We start from the raw sequence: 8998 nt of genomic DNA, 5'->3' as shown, positions 1-8998 counted from the left end.
AAGGGAAAGCACTTATTATTCATTTACGTTTGTGCGCTTTATAATCATTCAGTAAATACGCTGACATAATGACTGTCGTCATGAAATCAGAAAGTCTCATCTCGAAATCCAAACACAAGTGGTCAAAAGAGACGACCAGGTGTAACCGTGATGTGTCTCGCTTGTACACTTATGATCAGATCACCCAAAACACATCTTAATACCAGGTGAACACAGGGCCTCATTCGGGACGAATGGTTGTGTATTTGATATGCCCAGTCTGCAATCAGTCCTGTAATGTGTTCACCACCACAACGTAAAAAAGGTGCCGACGGCAATTAGTGTAGCATACATTAGGCTTAACCGAAGTATACTTTGGGCTTGACTCTCACAAGAAGTGAATCAGGCACATTCTCTCTCTCTCTAAGATTGCAGAGAACGGATTTGCGTTATTATGAAGACTAGTCTTGAGAAGCTGCCTTGGAAGAATTAACGGCAAAGGACAGGAGGAAGTAAAATGCATCTATTGCGAGCTTTGAGATGTCATCTTCCTGTTGCGCTATTGCCCGTCCCAGCACTTTTAAGGCAGTGAGAAAACTAATGGCATTATCTCTCATTAGTGACATCATTATCATCACACCAGTGAGGTTATGCAGGACTAGTGACATCCACGTTAAAATGAAAACACTGGTTTCCTCCATGTGTTCATTACTTCATTAAAATGATGCCAAATGTTGACAGACAATGCAGACTCTCACAAGCTGTCAGACTTTCTTGAGCTTGCAGCAGAAATCTCGAGGGAAAACACAATGATAAATATCCTTCATCTGCCCCCATAGTTTCGCTATGACTTCTGGGACTTCAGATGGGTTCTTGCCCAGAAGCCACCATCCGATGCTTCCTCGATATTCGACCTGATCAAGAACACAAGTAGTTGTGTGGCATGTTCAGAGAGGAAGGGTCTCCCTGATGTTGTAAGGAGCAAATCTATATGATCGGGCTGTGTATGAAATGTGGTTGGTGAAATGGAGTTGGTTGTCAATGTTATTCCTAGATTTCTGATCATTTTGGAAGGAGTTGTTGTAGATGAACCAGCATTTAGAACGTAAACTGCTAAATGACTACGTACTAGCAGGGGTGTAAAGTAACGAATTCCAAATACTCACATTACTGGAATTAACTACTTTTCCCAAGAATTGTAGTTCAAGTAGTTTAAAAATGGTATAATTTACTTGAGTACATTTTAAGTGCTGTAACTATACCTTTACTGCCCTATTTTCCCACCGTCTATGTTCACTACTCCCCTGTCCTCATTTTATTTTCATCTATCAACATAATTGGCTACAAGACTCTCATGACTACCTTCAAATCACACGTAAAAAAAAACTTGAATGGCAGCTGCAGATCTCGACCTTGGATTTTCACAGTGAAAAAAGGTCAATTGCTTGATCGTGTCATGTGAGTTTAACTTGCTCAAGCCAGATATCAGCATTAATCCTGCCTCTAATTTGAAGAAACTTATCGAGGTAAATTTCATATGTCTGCTTACTAGATTCTGTGTGTCTATAATGAAGCCTGTAATTTAACTATCATTGAGATTATTGGACTGCTGTGAGAAATGAATGCAGTGCTATCAATGGGGCTGAAAAGAACTGAGATATTCTTCTAAAAATCTTCATTTGTGTTCTACAGAAGAAAGTCATGCACATCTGGAAGGCATGAGGGCGAGTAAATGATGAGAGAATTATTCTTTTTAAGCGTGATGTGGCCCCTGTATTGTGCAGGACATGAGGTGCCAAGTGATCCTGCTTATTTAGCATTGTCTTGCATTCCTTGCATTGTTTGAACATGTTTTATGCACAATAATAACGCTCTGTAGACATTAAGGGAAATAAACTGATTTTAATGTAATTGTTTCATACATTACGATATAAAATGGTGATCAGTGTATTGAAAAGAACTTTTTTCATCTTTTCATTTCTGTTATCATGTGTCCCTTTTATTTTTTGGAATGAGATTCATGTCGTGTTTATCATAGATAAGTGAAATACAGTGTTCATTATAATGGGGCATAGGTTTTGCAACTCAGTACTCACTACTCATGAGTTACTCTTTTACTCTTACTGGAGTAGTTTTTAGGACAGCTACTTTTACTCTACTCGCACATCATTTTTTGGGAAGTAACAGTACTTCTAATTGAGTATGATTTTTCAATACTCTTTCCACCCCTGCTTACTAGTAATATGTAATTATCTGTGTTTGCAGAACATGTGAGTAATTAGGTGACAGTCTCATCGGATTTGTCAACTGAACATCATTCAAACAGCACTGAAAATAAAAAGAAATGCCACCACAAGTTGTTCTTCCCACATCTGAATGTAGAGTGACTGCGTCCAATTGCTGCTTGTGGTCTGCAAGCCAAGGACACACTACGGAGAGATTCAGAAAGTAATAGAAAGGTCTTTATTACTACAGAGTTAATTTAGCTTTCCTGAAACTAGCTGCCATGGAGAGATACTCATAGCAGAATTCTCCAAGACTGCAGACCATGATTGACATTCTAATAATGGCTACACAAGGCCGTACTTGATAAGGAGTTCAGTGGTTCACTGCTGTCATCTCAGTCTATCTCGAGAGGACGCGGTGTCCAGCCTGGGAAAGCTGATAAGATGCTCGATCCTCTTCACTTTAGAGAACTGGGAATCTGACTGGAAAACAGAGAAGTGCTACTCACTCTGAGATTAGCTCATATCAGAGAAACTTTAATAGTTCACATGCTGGAGCTCTTCTGGGAATCAACCACAGTAAACAAGATACATGTATTAAAGGGCTCGTATCATAAGAATCACATTTTTCTGTGATCTCTTGAAATAAATCATTTGATTTACTATGTATATATTAGGGGTTGCATAGACTAGTATAACTAATGAAGTCGACATTGTCAGCCTGAAGTCAACTGGTCACTTCCCACATGATTTACAGAATGCGTCTGTTGGAAATATAGAGGGTGGAAGATTTCCAAAACATGGGATGGCAAGGGAAGACACATTCATATTAATGAAGAACACTACCTGATTTGTTCGGTTATCTCATTTGTGGTCATCTGACCAATGAGGTAGCACTTTCCTGATGAATATTACTGAATCGTCCAATCAGTTATCCCTTTACTCATAATTAAATGACTCTTCCCCTGCCATCCTACATTTGTTGGTTCATGTTCTTCTGACCGAGTTTCAAACATATATGGCTGCATTCAATGTGTTGTGCTGGTTACCAATGTTAGACAAACAGTGACCATTTAGATTTAAAGGTGAAACAGGCCAAAAACCAAGTGTTTCATATGGAGGGCCAGACACAGGGTGAAAAATGATCATATTCCAAAACTATGACTGCTTTTGGCACAAAACAACAACAAAAAAACTTCCTTAAAAGTGGAGCTCATGGAAACAATACAATTAGAAAATAAAAAGTATGGTTAAACAAGTAATGCTGCAATCCAGATCTGCAATGTTGAAACCCTTTTTTGCATAATAAAAACTGTTTAAATGGTTTGTGTCATTGTTTTGAAGTGGGTTTGATCAAATGTTCCCTTCCACATCTCATCACTCTGATGAGGTCAATGGCCAGAACTTCAGAAGTGCTCTCTAAGTTTAGTGAAGGTCTCTGCCAAAAACCAAAAATATACATACAGATTCATAGAAACATAGAAATGCAGCATAATTAATAATTACATTTTTGTAAATGATAATAAAACCACAAACACCAAATACTCACAAGAAATGAAAACATCTCCATTTCCTCTTAGCTTCTCTTCAATAAAGTTTGATTTCTGTCTTTGAATCCGCGCCGTCTGCTTTGGGTGAATGTTTTTAGCTGTGGTGTGCTCCTGGAAATTGTTTCTTCTGGGTGCATTATTACATCATTACTGGTCAATCCACAACAGAGATTTAAGTGGTTCAATATTACAAAATTACCAACCTCCTGGCAGAGAGTATTGTTGGCATGAAGAGAAGTCTTTTCTTCTTTTCGCTTGTTGGAATAAAATTTAAGTCACAATACCACGACCAGTTAGGGCAAAACATATCAAATAACAAAAAAGTACTCAAATGTATTTCTCTCACCAGGGGTTATGTTGTTCTCTCAAACTTTCAGTGACAATTTGAAATGGAACCTCAAGCTGTCTGCAGATTGTGTAAAAAAAATATTGTATGCATTTGTTGTTGAATTATGAATGAACAATAAACTGTACCATAGTCTGTTTGTCAATGACATAAACCACTCGTCCTACAGAGATAAAGGATCGATATCATTCATTAAAACTATAGACGTTGGTGTCATTGTAAAAGCTCTACTAACTGCAGTGTGAAATCAAAGTGCTCAAAACTACAAACAGATCAAAGTTTAAATCATGTAATCATATTATCAGTCAAGAGGTTTGTTTCTTTGTAAACAGAAAATTGTTGGCATTGAGTTGAGTTCAGTTAAAGGAATATTTCAGGTTCAATAAAATAGTTAAAGTTATACCATAAAGATAATTCTGTCATCATTCACTCACCCGTATGTCATCTCAAACTCGTTTGACTTTCATTCTTCTACAGAACACAAAGAAATGTTGCAATTCAATGGGGTCAAACACTTTCAAGCTTCAAAAATAGGTAATCCATATGACTCCAGTGGTTTAATCCATGTCTTGTGAAGAGATAAGATCGGTTGAAAGATGGCTTCAGGAAACATGGATTAAAACGGTTGGGAAACCCTGATTTGATGGATCAATGTTGAGATATATTAACCCTAAAAATGCAAGCATATAAAAAGGTACCTCTGATAATTCATTCTTTGCTATTTTCCAAAGCATTAGGGCCTCCATAATACATTTTTTTTAAATTGTAAAATATTGCATTTATTTCAATTTTTAAGCTTGTAGAAATCTTGAAAATAACATTTCAAACACTGCCAACCTTTTACAAAAGCATGGCCCAAATGGTCTATTGACACAGCTTGGCAACGGTTACTATCAGCGATGGAAAGAGTACTGAAAAAATGATGTGCGAGTAGAGTAAAAGTAGCTGTCCTAAAAACTACTCAAGTAAGAGTAAAAGAGTAACTCATTGAAAAGTACTCATGAGTAGTGAGTATTGAGTACTGAGTTGCAAAACCTATGCCCCATTATAATGAACACTGTATTTCACTTATCTATGATAAACACGACATGAATCTCAATCCAAAAATAAAAGGGACACATGATAACAGAAATGAAAAGATGAAAAAAGTTCTTTTCAATACACTGATCACCATTTTATATTGTAATGTATGAAACAATTACATTAAAATCAGTTTATTTCCCTTAATGTCTACAGAGCGTTATTATTGTGCATAAAACATGTTCAAACAATGCAAGGAATGCAAGACAATGCTAAATAAGCAGGATCACTTGGCACCTCATGTCCTGCACAATACAGGGGCCACATCACGCTTAAAAAGAATAATTCTCTCATCATTTACTCACCCTCATGCCTTCCAGATGTGCATGACTTTCTTCTGTAGAACACAAATGAAGATTTTTAGAAGAATATCTCAGTTCTTTTGGTCCATACAATGAAAGTGAATCAGTGCTAAAATACTGAAGCTCCAAAAATCACATAAATCAGCATAAAAGTAGTCTAATCCTCCAATGGTTTAATCCATGAGTTCAGAGGAGATATGATAGATGTGGTGAGAAACAGATCAATATTTAATTCCTTTTTTAATATGAATTCTCCTCCCTGCTCAGTCAATCTCCACTTTAACTTTCACTTTCTTCTTCTTGTGATTTTGGTGATTCTCATTCTTCATGTATATCGCCACCTACTGGGCAGAGAGAAGAATTTCTAGCAGACATAAATATTGATCTGTTTCTCACCCACACCTGTCATATCACTTCTGAAGACATGGATTAAACCACTGGAGTCATATGGATTAGGCTACTTTTATGCTACCTTTATGTGCTTTTTGGAGGGTTCATTTGAAAGAAAGTCATAGACAGATGGCATGAGTGTGAGTAAATGAGAGAAATTTCATTTTTGTGTGAATTATTCCTTTAAGTAGCACATTAGGGGGGCACATTATCCTCTTTTTGAGATATGATGTTCCACATTGATTTAGTTCTTGTATCTTTTAAGACCAGCAATAGTTGTGTTCTCATTCTAATGCATGATGCACAATTTTCTGAAGTTTGTGATGGTGGAATGATCAGCTGAAGTATTGATCTACAAATGTTGGTTTTATAAATTTTGAATTGTGCTTTTCATCTCTACTTTCCTAGTAATTTATTATTCTAATTAACACACTCTCTACATCAGGGGTCAGTATTATTCAAAAAAGGAACAATATTATTATTAAAAATGTCACTGTTTTATTCTATTACATTACTACTTTTAAAGCTACTCAAGTTATTCAAAATTATTGAGTGGTTTTCTCGTTTACTTGTTATTGTTGTTTGATTAATAGACTTTATATGACATAACTAGACAGAGATCAATTTGGTTACATGTACACTTCAACTCCAACATTTAATGTCCAACAACATACGTTCACTTCCAACCAAACCGACTGCGTTTACATTAATGCTTCATCAGGATGGGCATTGGTGGAATTATAAAGTTGATTTGATCATGTAGGTGTGAACCCGCATTAGTGCTCAAATATTAGCCGTCAATCAAACAGTGCGCAGCGACAGATGTCAGGGAATAAAAGTCAATCTTTTATATTTCATCTAGATCAAATCAGCCAGTGGTGCTCTTGATATCACGATTAATGTAATGAACACCCCTATTCTAGATGTAGAACATCCTGTAGGCTAAATATAGAAAACTGCTCAAAAGTCTGATCAAAGATTGTTTTGTTTTGTAATGTTTTGGTTTGTTTGCAGTTGTGTTTCATTGCCTTTTCACTATGTAAAGCGACCTTGGGTTTGTGAAAGGCGCTATATAATAATAATAATAATAATAATGTTTATTTTATAAAGACATCTCTCTTTTTTCCAATAAACATCTAAATCATTTTATTGCCCAGCCCCATTGATAACATTGCATTCATTTCTCACAGCAGTCCAATAATCTCAATGATAGTTAAATTACAGGCTACATTATAGACATGTTTCGATATGTTTCTTCAAATTAGAGGCAGGATTAAGGGAACAGGGATGTGGTGGCTCAGCAGTTGAGGCTGTGGGTTAGTGACCGAAAAGTCAGGGGTTCAAGCCCCAGCACTGGCAAGATACCACTGTTAGGCCCTTGACCCTATCTGCTCCAGGGGTGTGATTTCATGGCTGACCCTGTGCTCTGACCCCAGCTTAGTTGTGAAAACAACTGCATTTCATTGGCTCTTTACCTGTACAATGACAATAAAGTTTAATCTTTTTTTTTTTCATGCTGAGATCTGGCTTGAGCAAGTTTTCACTGTGAAAATTACCAACAATTTCCAGTTTAGAGGTCATGAACATGTTTGAAAATACTGGTAATTTTTGCCCTAGCAATTTTTCTTAATGTGAAGTTATTGTATCATGACCAATATATTTGTGGTGGCATGTGTGAACAGGGCTAATGCAGTGTCAGGCTGCTAAAGATGAATTTAAGGATTAAGGAAATGAAATGAGGACCATCCAAAGAGTTTATGAGATCGCCTCCTGACTGACTGCTGCACTTCACTCCAACATGTCCATCTGGATATATACAAATATATTAAGCTAGTGCTGGTCACCCCTAGCTAACAGAACAACTGATATTGTACTTTAAAAACCTAGCTAGTAGCCCCTAAATGACAATCACTTAAAACAGCTTTCCTGGTGATGACTAAATCACATTGTTTGTGATAGAAGCATGAGATTAGGAAGCATTTTTGTACTAACCAGGTCAGCTGACAAGAAAACTTTATCAATAAACCCATGCAGAATACGTATAACCATATAATATAATCAGAAAATGGATATCCTTGAACAAATTCTATATTAAAATTCAATCAACTACTCATCTATCAGCAGTGGACAGAGAACTTATTTTTTTACTTAAATTCACTTGAGTACAAGTACTGAAAAATATGACTCGAGTAAATCATTTTGACAAAAAAACTAAATTATGTTACAAGTTTCTTTATGAAAATTATATTATATATAGTATATATGCTTCTATTATTAGAACACAAAGATATTTTTGTTCTTGAAAGAAATTGATGCTTCTTTTCACCAAGGATGCATTAAATTGATCAAAAATCCTGTCAAAATCATTAATGGCTAATTATTATAGTTCAACATAATTTTTTAAGTGGTATTTATTCTATTTTTATTTTTTTGGCAAACATATACTGTCACATATTCCTTTCAAAAGTATTCTAAAGTGTTAATTTGGTACTCAAGAAAATGTTCTTATTAGAACAATTGAAAATGGTTGCGCTGCCATGCGGAAATGTTTTTTTCCCTGTTTCCTGAGGTATTGTGTTCTTACAAATTGCAAGTCAAATTTTGGTTTTAAAAATAAGCAAATAGAAACACACTTCCCTGAAAGTTTTTTTAAGAGCAATGAAGTCTATTCCATGCATTGCTGTTTTGAAGAAGAAGAAAAAGAATCTCTAGCCAGGATTGAGAGTGAAGTGAACGGCTACATACACAACAAAAACACAAGTCAATCTCAGTCCCTAGTTTGAGAAACACTCCTCACAGGTCCTAAACCAGCAGCTTCTAAACACCAAAGACCTGCATTGCTGAAAGAGGTTTCTTGGACAATTTTAATAAAACACTTATTTAAATAGAAATAGCCATTTGTAACATTCTAGAAGTCTCTAAATTGAAGTGTCACTAAAATTGTGTTTAGAGACATAGAATGTTACAAATGGCCATTTCATTAACAGTTTCTGTTTGTCCAGCTAGAGACATTTTTCTAGGATAAACGTCTGTTTTTGTGTTACTGATGTCTCTCTCTGGTATCATTGACATATCATGGAAATTACTAGGATTACCTGCTTTACATATTCAAGACAATGAATTTGA

Source organism: Xyrauchen texanus, chromosome 3, assembly GCF_025860055.1.
Source record: "Xyrauchen texanus isolate HMW12.3.18 chromosome 3, RBS_HiC_50CHRs, whole genome shotgun sequence".
In the NCBI taxonomy this organism is placed as follows: Eukaryota; Metazoa; Chordata; class Actinopteri; order Cypriniformes; family Catostomidae; genus Xyrauchen; species Xyrauchen texanus.
The sequence above is the reverse complement of the archived record's forward strand: the minus strand, read 5'-3'. Positions refer to the sequence as shown.